This window comes from Bos mutus, chromosome 27, assembly GCF_027580195.1.
Source record: "Bos mutus isolate GX-2022 chromosome 27, NWIPB_WYAK_1.1, whole genome shotgun sequence".
In the NCBI taxonomy this organism is placed as follows: domain Eukaryota; kingdom Metazoa; phylum Chordata; class Mammalia; order Artiodactyla; family Bovidae; genus Bos; species Bos mutus.
In genome coordinates this window covers 9,485,815-9,498,414 of record NC_091643.1, presented here as the reverse complement: position 1 = coordinate 9,498,414, position 12,600 = coordinate 9,485,815, and positions in this window count along the sequence as shown.

The window sequence follows — 12,600 nt, the reverse complement described above, 5'->3', positions numbered from 1 at the left end:
TAGTAATAACTACTTAATTATTCCTATTGTATTTCCCTTTTTTAAAAAAGTAATGTTCTTTTTTTTATTTTTGGCTGCGCTGAGTCTTTGTTGCTGCTTGAACTTGTCTCTAGTTGCAGAAAGCAGGGGCTACTCTATACTTGTGATACGTGGTCTTCTTATCGCGGTGGCTTCTTCTGTCTCTAGAGCACATGAGCTTCGGTAGTTGCAGCCGTGGGCTCAGTAGTCGTGGTCCCGGGCTCCAGAGCACAGGCTCAGTAGTTGTGACACAGGGGCTTAGCAGCTCCGTGGCATGTGTGATCTTCCCAACTCAGGGATCGAACCCAGGTCTCCTGTATCTCCTGCACTGGCAGGCAGATTCTTTACCACAGAGCCACCAGGGAAGCCCTCAGGCATATTTCAGATTCTAGTTTTCCACATGCATATCTGGGGCTAGAGGCCAGGATCAAGAGGCCTGGGAGCTGGGAGTCCTCCACCACAGTTCTGGCTCTGCCATCTGAGGCCTTTGGTGAGTGCCTGAACTTTCCTGGGACTGTTGACCCCCTCAAAAATGCCCTGCTGCTTGTTAAGTTATGTCTGACTCATTCGTGACCCCATGGACTGTAGACCAACAGGCTTCTCTGTTCATGAGATTTCCCAGGCAAGACTACTAGAGCAGGTTGCATTTCCTTCTCCATGAGTTTCTTTTTTCAAAATCTTCACATTTATGCATCTTTGGAATACACAATATAGCCTAAAAAATGAAAATATACAATAGTTTCCAAAAAGGGTTAAGAGAAATTGTATTGAATGAGATAAAAACATAACTAAAATATTAATATACTATCACTTTGTTGTACAGCAGAAACTAACACAACGTTGTAAGGCAATTATGCTCCAGTCAGCTCACCTGCTCAGTCGTGTCCGACCCTTTGCGACCCCGTGGACTGCAGCACGCCAGGCCTCCCTGTCCATCACCAGCTCCCAGAGCTTACTCAAACTTACTTCCATCAAGTTGATGATGCCATCCAACCATCTCATCCTATGTCGTCCACTTCTCCTCCTGCCTTCAACATTTCCCAGCATCAGGGTCTTTTCCAAGGAGTCAGTTCTTCACATCCGGTGACCAAAGTATTGGAGCTTCAGCTTCAGCATCAGTCCTTCCAATGAATATTCAGAACTGATTTCCTTTAGGATGGACTGGTTGGATCTCCTTGCAGTTCAAGGGACTCTCAAGAGTCTTCTCCAACACCACAGTTCTAAAGCATCAATTCTTCAGTGCTCAGCTCTCTTAATGGTCCAACTCTCACATCCATACATGACTACTGGAAAAACCATAGCCTTGACTAGATGGACCTTTGTTGGTAAAGTAATGTCTCTGCTTTTGAATATGCTGTCTATTGTCATAGCTTATCTTCCAAGGAGCAAGTGTCTTTTAATTTTATGGCTGCAGTCACCATCTGCAGTGATTTTGGAGATTAAGAAAGAAGAAAGTAAAGCCTCTCATTGTTTCCATTGTTTCCTGTCTATTTGCCATGAAGTGATGGAACCAAATGGCATGATCTCTGTTTGATGAATGTTAAGTTTTAAGACAGCTTTTTCACTCTCCTCTTTCACTTTCATCAAGAGGCTCTTTATAGTATGCCCCAATAATAAAATTTAAAAATATAAAAAACTGTATTTCTTCACACAGTATTTAATCACTACCACTTTTAATTATTTATTATTTATTCTTTTACTGTTACCTACTGTTAACTGCCACTGTTAACTAGTCCTATTGTTATTTTGTTTAAGTAACACCATGTAGGTAACAGAAAGTAAATATTACAGAATAATCTCTAAATGCAAACAAACTTCTGTTTTTCATATTTCTGTGTTAAATTATAACACATCTAAGTATAATGATTTATATTATACTATTATGGGGATTTTTGGTTTTGTTTTGGTTTTTGTCTAGTACAACTGCATCCCATGTTGGATTTTAAAAAAGAATTGATGATCTACCTTCATATCCAATACTACACTATCTAAATATTCTCTAAATAAATCAGAGAATTTGGGGGGATAGTTATGTTTCTAGTGGGAATATTGGTGACCCAGAATAAGGTCCTTTTTCAAGATGGAGATGGAGGAGGCCCCAGTCACAGTGAGCTGACCCCTTTCACTCAACTGACTACCATCTGCCAGTTCACAAGCCCAGCTTTGCCTCACACAACAGGCCTGGGGAGAATCCCTCTTAGACGTAGAGTCCTCGCCTGAACCCAGGTTCCTTCCACAGCACCAAAGGAAACCTACCCAGCTACACAGCCCGTTTACATTAAATATGAACAGAAAACCAGAGATCACCAGCTTTACGAAAAAAATCAAGTATCTTCATTCTGAGTCAAATTGAAAAAGAAGAACCTGAAGAAATAGACACAACTCAGGAAACAGAGAAGCACCTTGAAATCATCCTGCCCAGAGGGGCTTCCCTGGTGGCTCAGGGGTAAAGAATCCACCTGCCACGGCAGGAGACAGGGGTTTGGTCCCTGATCTGGGAAGATCTCATCTGCCACAGGGCAACAGAACCCACGCGCCACAACTACTGAGCCTGTGCTGTAGAGCCCAGGAGCCACAGTTCCTGAAGTCCACAGGCCTTAGAGCTGTAATCCACAGCAAGAGAAGACGCCATGAGAAGCCTGCTCGTGCCAACTAGAGAGTCGCCCCTGCTCGCCACCACTAGACAAACGCTGCCCCAGCTGTCAGAGAGTCACTGCTTTCATCTCTATTTTTAAAGGGAGATTTTCTTAAATTTAGATTCACACAATAAAATTTTTTTAAGATTTTCCAGAAGTTTATATTACTTTATTGTTTAATTTATTTATTTTAATTGGAGGCTAGTTACTTTACAATATTATAGTGGTTTTTGCCATACCTTGACATGAATCAGCCATGGGTATACATGTTTGATTAGAACTAGTCCTTTGGATCACTGATTCTTAAGTCTGGACCAGTCCCTCTGATACACGGCCATTCTCTCTGCTGTGTGTGTTACCCCTTCATATTGTTCCCCTTAAGAGTGTTATATTTTGTGTCCCCTGAGCTTGACTTTGCAAGCTAGAGTGTTCTCTCTGACTTTTCCCAGCCAAGAGGCGCTGATTGTTGGAGTCAATGTCTGGAGGCAACCCGCTGCCCGTTTGAGGACCTGAGCTTTCTTACTAACTCTCCCGGATCCCCTGGGACTGTCTAAATTCCAGTTCTCTTCTATCGCATTGCCTTTGTGGTTCTGAGAACGGCCACCCAGGGCAGTCCGTTTGGGATCATGGATTGGTAGGTCCATGACCGAGGGCAACTGACAGGGTCAGCCAATTCTTAGTCACACCCACAGAACCTACCAATAAAGTTAATGCAGAGGATCAGACAACCAGATTTTTTTCAGTTGATTCTGGGGCAACTTTTCCTACCATCTACTCAAAAGAAGCTAGCAATTACAATCCCTTCCTCTTCCCCTGTGCTTCCCAGGTGGCGCTAGTATTAAAGAAGCTGCCTGCCAATGCAGGAGACATAAGAGATGCAGGTTTGATCCCTGGGTGGGGAAGACCCCCTGGAGGAGGGCATGGCAGCCCACTCCAGTATTCTTGCCCGGAGAATCCCATGGACAGAGGATCCTGGCAGGCTATAGGCCATAGGGTCACACAGAGTCAGACACGACTGAAGCGACTTGCAGGCACAAACATGCCTCTTGCTCTACCAAGATGCTGTCTTCTACCACCCAGAACTATCTTCTCCGGGTCTCCTCTCAGTAAGTGCCAGTTATGACCCTCCCTCCTTCTCGAACTCCTGCCAGCTATCTTCTCAGTCACTCCAGCATCAGCTGTCTGTTTCCTTTCTTATTGGCTTGAGTTATTGAGGATAATGTAGAATTTCAATGGCTTCTTTGAAAAAAAACTTAATACCTCCCAAACTGGATCCTCCTAACCCCTTTTTCTTCCCATTCTGCCTTTAAAATTCCTGTAGTCACTTGAGCTTTAGGCTCTCTGCTTCATCAAAAGCCCTCAAGGGACTTGTGCGTGCCTGCTTAGTTGCTCAGTTGTATCTGACTGTTCGCAACCCCATGGACTGCAGCCCACCAGGCTCCTCTGTCCGTGGGGTTCTCCAGGCAAGAATACTGCAGTGGATTGCCATGCCCTCCTGCAGGGGATCTTCCTGACACAGGGTTCAAACCAGGGTCTCCTGCATTGCTGGTGGATTCTTTACCAGCTGAGCTATCTGGGAAACCCCAAGAGACTCAGGGACCCCCAAAATCAGCCAACCCAAGCTAAAGAGACTAATTGAAAATAGACTGAATACTTCATCCACCCAGATGAGCCTGGGAGAGAGCTCAACAGCTGTGTGACACCTCCTCAGCCTCTGGCCCAAAATTTAGTTCACAGCCTCCATAAGATTACGTTATCAGGGCAAATGAAAATCCTAAAAATCTCCTCTACAAATACTGGTTAAAAAACTTTAGCCCTCGTATTGAGCAGATGGAAGATAACTTCTTCCATCTGCCAGAAGCACAATTTGAATAAAAATATAAAACGAAGCAAAGATGAGAATGAACTCATATATACACTAGTGAGTTTTGTGTTACTGTGTGTATGTCCAACTCATGGTAAACTTTTAGAATGAAAGCCAAAGACTTCTGTTTGCATCTGTTTGTATGTTTACGTAATTATATATATGTGATATTTTATCTCTAGATGGTATGCAAAATTAAGAATCTTTTAAAGGAGCCATATTCTAATTGGCTTAGAGAAAAATAAGCACTTATATAAATAAAATATTCCTAAAATTTTCAGAAATATAGAAATTAGTCTAAATGCTTTCTAAATTCACATGATTTGGGTAAATAAGACTAGTCTGATATCATTGACTTAATAAAAAACAGGTATGTCTTCAGAATTGCCAGCATTGTATATAATCCAAGCATACATCTTTATTCCACCTGTGTTTATTAGTCAAATAAGCTAACAGTATATCTACTAGTTGTCCAAGATTATAAAATTTATAGATTTGCATTTAATCAAATTGAGTCATTTTTCTATCAAACTTTATTTGAGAAATAATTATGCTTCATCATATCTGCTATTGCTAAAACATTTATTATGAATATAAGTTTAGATATTTTTACTTCTTATTTTTGCAAAGAAGCTAGAGATATCTGGATCTGTTAATAAGCATGTTCTTTCCCTACATTAAATATGACTGTAAAACTTGTGAGAGAAAGATATACACCCATAAAATATGCTGACTACCATATATGCTGATATATGACAGACAATTCACGATGATCTACTTCCTAGTTTTCTCTGTATAATAAAGGTTACTCATGGATAAAAATCATAATTAATATATGGAAATGAAACTACTAGAAATAAGAAATGGAAGGGAAACAATTTTGTGTGTAAGAACATAAGATACATTTTTGTTAAGGGAAAAAGAAAGTCACTTTATTCTAAAGTAATTAGTTAGAGGTTTGTGAAAGGTTGTTCCCGAATGAGAAAGACAAAGGAATAGGACAAAACCCTGAACAGATACAGAAAGTCATAAAAAATCTGCAGGAAAAAAGAAAGTGGCCAAACTGGCTCAGATCACATGGATTTATCTGTGAGGTTTTAAAAGGAGCTTTAGTATCAGTAGTATGCTTATGGAAAACTAGTTTTCTCCTCTTAAAATGACTAAGTCTCTTGGGTCATTAGTCTGCTCTTCATAAAAGATAGCAAAAATGTTTTTCTTTTCCTTGCAAGTAATCTTTCAAGGAAATAGATTCTGTGTCTAATAAGAACAATTTCCCATGTTATCGTTCTCATGTCCTTGATCTTTTAAGAGAAACAAATTTTCTTACCGTTCAAAGAGCTAAGTCATTTTTTAAATCTAAAATGTCACTTCCTTAAGTGAGAAAGAGAGACAAATACCTTAGGATATTACTTATATGTGGACTCTAAAATATGACACAAATGACCCTATCTATGAAACAGAAGGAGACTCACAGAGCGAGCAGACTTGCGGTTGCCAAGGGGGAGGGAGGGAAGGATTGGGAGCTTGGATTAGCAGATGCAAGCTAGCAAATATAGAATAGGTAAGCAACAAAGTCCCACTATATAGCACAGGGAACTAAGTTCAGCACCTATGATAACCCAGAATGGAAAAGTGTATATATATATATATATATATATATATATATATATATATATATATATATATATATATAATATGTTATACATTATACATATATATGGGGCTTCCCAGGTGGTGCTACTGCTAAAGAACTTGCCTGCCAATGCAGGAGACATAAGAGACACAGGTTCAATCCCTGGGTTGGGAAGATGCCCTGGAGAAGGGCATGACAACCCGCTCCAGTATCCTTGCCTGGAGAATCCCATGGACAGAGGAGCCTGGCGGGCTGCAGTCCATGGGGTCGCAGAGTCGGACACGGCTGAGGCGACTTAGTGCGCGTGCGCGCACCCAGTGTTATACGTTAGCATCTAAACGACACAACCACCGGCTCCATGGCAGTTCCTTTTATTTTGCTGTGACAGTTCTGAGGCCAACCATTAAAGGTCAAAAAGTGAGCATGGAAACCCCCACCCTCCCCTCCAAAATAATTGGCCTAATCATGAGATTGCCCAGCCCATAAAAACTAACCGTGCCATATTTTGAGGCTCTGTCTCTTAGATGGTCCACCCTCAAGCTGTGGAGTGTGTTTCTGTCTAAATAAATCCACTCCCTACCTACCACTTCGTCCCTGAATTCCTTTGTGACGAAGCAAGAACCTTAAATTCCCCAGCAACGTATATATGGGAGACACCCAGATGAAAGTGAGTAACTCTGAGATGGTTTAAAATTCAGGCTTAAATACTATCTCCACAGGGGAATAAAAGGCAGGATGTAGACCTCTTGCTGCTGCTAAGTCACTTCAGTCGTGTCCGACTCTATGCGACCCCACAGACGGCAGCCCAACCAGGCTCCCCCGTCCCTGGGATTCTCCAGGCAAGAACACTGGAGTGGGTATGCAGACCTCTTAGGGGAGTACAAGTCACTATTAGGAAAGATGAACAGGCAGTTGGAAGAACAGAGAGGAGGTACTATACTTTGTAACAAAGTTTGGGTAGGGTGTTGTTTGCTAGTCTTTTCTCCTATGATAAGAGTCTCTCTTCCCTGGGTGGATAAAACACCCAGGAGGAGGAATTTAGGACAACTGAGCTCCTTTTGAAGGATCTGTCTGTAGACAGGTGAGGGAATTCTCCCAGCATTTGCTGTTTTTCAAGTTCCTGCAGCTAAATAGCCAACATGCCAAACGTGGCATACTTTGGGATAGCATATTCTGAGCTCCTATGGTTATATTTTGGAGTAACACATGTTACCATCTAGTGGCAACCTCAGGACAGAAAAGATTCAGAAAGATATGTTATCACCAAAAGGAATTAGTATAATCATACTGAAACTGTGAACTGTTTCCAGCTAGGGATTCACAAAGCGGGTAAATCATGAGGTATCTGACAGATATCAGTTACCCCAAATTTCACAGTATCCCTCAGTCTCCTATGGGTTTGTTGTTGGGTGCCATCAACTTTAAAAAAGAAAAGAAAAGAAAAAAAAAAACCCAATGGCAGAGTTGTGAGTTAAGTTTTATTTGGGGCCAAATGAAGACTATAGCCCAGGAGACAGCATTTCAGATAACTCTGAGAAATTGCTCCAAAGACATAGAGGGAAGGTCAGTATACACATGATCTTGGTGAAGGGGGGTAAATGCCATCAAGCATATATATATTGCAGGAGGTTTCTGTTAGTAGCTCAGTTGGTAAAGAATCTGCCTGCAATGCTGGAGACCTGGGTTGGATTCCTGGGTTGGGAAGATCCCCTGGAGAAGGAAATGGCAACCCACTCCAGTATTCTTGCCTGAAGAATCCCATGGACAGAGGAGCCTGACAGGTTACAGTCCATGGGTTAGCAAGAGTCAGACATGACTTAGCGTTATCTTTTTTTTTCATTTCTGTTAGTCACAAGGAACAGTCATCACCATGAAGGATTTTATTGCTTTTCTAGATATGAGGAGATACAAGAATAGGGCTCATAAAGTCAGCCCCTGAAAATATCTCTCTGAAGACCTGTTTTGCCAGTTTTCCCAGAGCACAGAGAGCCTCATTCCTGCTCTCACCTTGAGCTCTTTTCAGGGGTTTGTTGCAGATCAACAGCTGCGGCAGCACATGATTTAAGCCTTGCAGAGGTAGATGGCAGGTGCCAGTCCGTAGTTAACAGTGCCTATGTGCCAAGTTGAGAACCAAAGTTGAGAATAGGCTTCTGAAAAGTGAAAGTGAAAGTGAAAGTCGCTCAGTCGTGTCCAACTCTTTGCAGCCCTATGGACTATACAGTCCATGGAATTCTCCAGGCCGGAATACTTGGAATGGGTAACCTTTCCCTTCTCCAGGGGATCTTCCTAACCCAGAGATCGAACCCAGGTCTCCCGCATTGCAGGTGGATTCTTTACCAGCTGAGCCACAAGGGAAGCCCTCTGAAAAGTTAGGTAGGTGGTAAATATTAAGTGGAAGCTGATGGGAATTTGGAGACTTCATCTCAACACAAAATAATTGGGAATTTCCCCCATATCTTTACATCTGAACTTGAATGCCATCAGAAGACCATTACTGCAAAAACTGCCAGAACAGTCAAAATACTTCTTGTTCTAGAAAAAAAGACCTCAAAGATTGCTTAAAGTAGGAGGCATGACGGGGATAAGGTAGCCCATTTCCTCCATCTTTAAGCAGAGAACTTAATAACTAACATTATTTAGCTCTTCCATATCAGCACATCAGTCACTATTGTAAGTGCTTTACTGCTCTAAGTCAGGTGTCCATACCACAATCCCATGAATCGCTACTACCGTCTTCATTTTATAGATGAGTAAACTGAGGCAGACAGAGGTCCAGAAATTTGCCCAGCAGGTGGAGAAACTGGCATCAGACTCCAGAACACCTGGTCCCGAAGTCCAAGCCCTTCCTCACATGGAAAAGAGAACTGAAGAAGATTCTTCACTAGATTGAGTTCAGTAGTTGACAATTTACAACGTGCTTTCAAATCAGTTACCTCCTCCAAGAGTCATAAAACTTCAAGGTGGGTGGGAAGAATACTGTACCCAAATTCCAACTGGGAAAACTGAGGCTGGATACGATCTGGTCCTAGGTCAAGTTACTACTGAGTGATTGTGTGGCAAGCCCAGTTTTCTGGTGAAACCACAGTTCAATGATTTTTTTTCCTCATACATTTTCTAAGATAATATGTGGTATCATAGAAGAAAATTAGAAGACTATTACTGTTCACTAATCTTCAGATGGGTTTCCCAGGTGGCGCAGTGGTAAAGAACCCGCCTGCCAGAGCAAGAGATGCAGGAGATGCAGGTTCCATCCCTGGGACAGGAAGATCCCCTGGAGGAGGGCATGGCAACCCACTGCAGTATTCTTGCCTGGAAAATTTCATAGAGGAACCTGGCAGGCTACAGTCCATGGGGTCACAAAGAGTCAGACACAACTGAGCAACTGAGCGTGCGTGCACACACTTGCACGGAGTCCAGATAGAATAATAATAGCTTCAAGCAGTGTGTCAAGCTCTCTACCTCAACAAGTCCTCTCCACAACCTTACAGGGTAGACACTTCCCCCATTTCACAGATGGGGAAACTGAGGCTCAGAAGCCTCACTTCACTGGGTCCTTCAGCTGGTTCTAGAGCTAATTCTAGTTTTTAGAGAAGAATCTGAAAACTAACATATGCTTGATCATTGTCCAGGTTTTACAAAACCTGATTTGGTGAAAACGACATGCTTCAATTTCAGGAAGTACAGAGAGGGTTTACTGGCAATTCTGTTTCCTGGTGGGGAAAAAATTTTATCTTACAAAATATAATTGTGACTTTAAATCACTATTTCCTGTTTTCAGAAACGGGTGAAAGCAACTGGAGTGATAGCATGCAGAGGTCAAGAGACAGGGTGGTTGTTTAATTTGGCTTCACGTGTAAGTAGAGCAATGGAATTTAAGGAGATAAAAAACCACCGAAAGCTAGAATTGCAGACAGAGTAGCTTGGGAAAACAAAGGAAATGGACAGAAGTTAAATCCCTATGGTGCGCCACAAGCCTGAACCTGTTTCCTCCTCGCATCCCCCAGTCTAGTGAGCATTTTTACTTGTTTATAGGTGAGGAAACTGAGGTTGGGGTGGTTAAGAACTATTAACCCAGCCAAGGTGCCACAGGATTGGGGGGGCGCGGGGAGGTGAGGTTTGAACTCCCAAACCTAAGCTCTTTCTCCTGACACTCGTTCACCTATTCTTCCTACACGGCCCTGAAACACACCTTTCTCTGCCCCAAACGCCAGTGTTTCAGTTTGTTTGACCTCACTGTGCGTTGGACACATGAACTTGCCTTGGATAACATAATCTCTCCAAATTAACGTTGCTATTACTGCTACTCTCACTATTATCGTTCTGACACCCATTGATCTACACCGACATCCTGTGCCAGGCTCCAAAGCCAGAGCCTGCGATGACAGACAGGTCGTGGGACTCGAGCCTAGCTCGCCATCACTTTGCCTGTCACTCCAACCAAGGGAGCCTGCCAGGCCAGGACTTCTCTTACAGCAGACTTGGCTTCAGTCTGCAAAACTCCATTGTCACCGTCAGAGACACATTCTTAAGTGCCTGAGTATTGAATCTAAATCCAGCCTTTGGGTTGTTAAGAGTAAGTCACTACCGTGTTGAACTTGAAAATCAGTTCTGGTCTAATGTTAAATTTCCAAAAATGTACAACAAAGAGTAACCTAAAAAAAGATTAACTTGGTGACGTCTGTTTTTATTTCTGCTTCTTCTGAGGTTAAAAACTAAGTTCAAATAATATGTGAAGGAAGCACAAGAATAAGGAAGAAGTGAGGAAGACGTCACCATTTAATAAGAAGTCTGGGAGTTTTTAGCCTTCCCTTCCCTTCCCTCAAAGTGACATGTCTGTTATATAAATTGGAATTCTGAACACACTTCTGATAGAGACCAGAAGGCTGGACGTGTATGTGTCATCTGATGCAATAATTACCCCATGTAACTCTCTGGGGTTTCCTGGTGGCTCAGTGGTAAAGAATCTGCCTGCCAATGCAAGAAGCTTGGATTTGATCTCTGGGTAGGGAAGATCCCCTGAAGAAGGAAATGGCAACCCACTCCAGTATTCTTGCCTGGAGAATCCCATGGACAGAGGAGCCTGGTGGGCTATAGTCCATGGGTCCCGAAGAGTCGGACAGGACTAAGCAACTAAACAAAAACACCACCACCACAACCCTTTCTCTATGATTCTTTTGTTCTTAGTGCTTCCTCCTTTGCAGAAATTGAGTTTACTAATTTATCTCCCTCACCAGGCTGAAAACTCCTTGCTGTGCTTAGTCAATTTATTAATGTCCAACTCTTTGCAACCCTATGGACTGTAGCCCAACAGGCTCCTCTGCCCATGGGATTCTCCAGGCAAGAATACTGGAGTGGGTTGCCATGCCCTCCTCCAGGGAATCTTCCCAACCGAGGGATCAAACCCAGGTCTTCCGCATTGCAGGCAGGTTCTTTCCTGTCTGAGCCACCAGGGAAGCCCGAAGCTTCTTAGAAGTAGAGATTATTTTAACTTTGTACCTCCAGAGTATTCTCATTTGTGCTTTAGGACATAATAGCCTCTTGATGACTATTTAAATGGATAAGTTAAGCATACGATGAGTATTTAATGAATATGCACTTATCTCTATAGTCCTATCTTGACACTCTGGGGGATACAGAGAAAGATGAGAAGCCATTTCCATCTTAAAGGAGTTTAGAATTGAATAGGATAGATAAGATAGACAAGACTTAATACAGACAGATAGATCAATAGGTGAAAAGTTACAATAAATTCTTCATGTTCAAAGTTGATGAATGATGAAGGGGAAAATGGTGATTAGGGGAGGGCAGGCACCCTGCCTTGTCCCATCCAGGAAAGCTCTCACACTGTCTAGCATTGTGGCAGGTGGATCAAATTACGGGGATCAAATCAATGAACATAGTGTCAGCAGCCAGATTTGAACGAGAACTTTGAGTTTATGAAGTCTCACTCCTCATTTTACAGACAAGACTTGTTCTTTAGCAGGGTTCCTCCCACTGTGAGCACCCTCCATTTTTTCAGCTGCCCCATCACACTTCATTTTCTTGGCAAGAAGATACTTTGCTGACTCTCTTTCCTGACTCCAAGCACAGTGACCTTGCAGCTTCTCGTAAATCTTGGTTTCTTTTATCGTCTTCGTTTTTCTTCTTCCTGCTGCCCTCTCTCTTCCTTTCTTTCCCGTTTCCTTCCTTCTCTCCTTCCTTTTTCTTTTTTTTTAAATTTGTTCCTTTCCTCTTTCTTCCTCCCCTTCTTTCTTGTCCTTTTCCTTCTTCCTTTCTTTCCTTTTCCTTTTCTTTCTTGGGTCTCCATTTTGTTAGTTACAAATAATACATACTATTAATTTGCAGTCTTCTAGATTATGAAACACTTCAATGCGACAGTGAAGTACAAGAAAAATAATGGAACAGAACCAAATACCCACTTTCCAGGTTTATCAAAAGTTCACATTTTG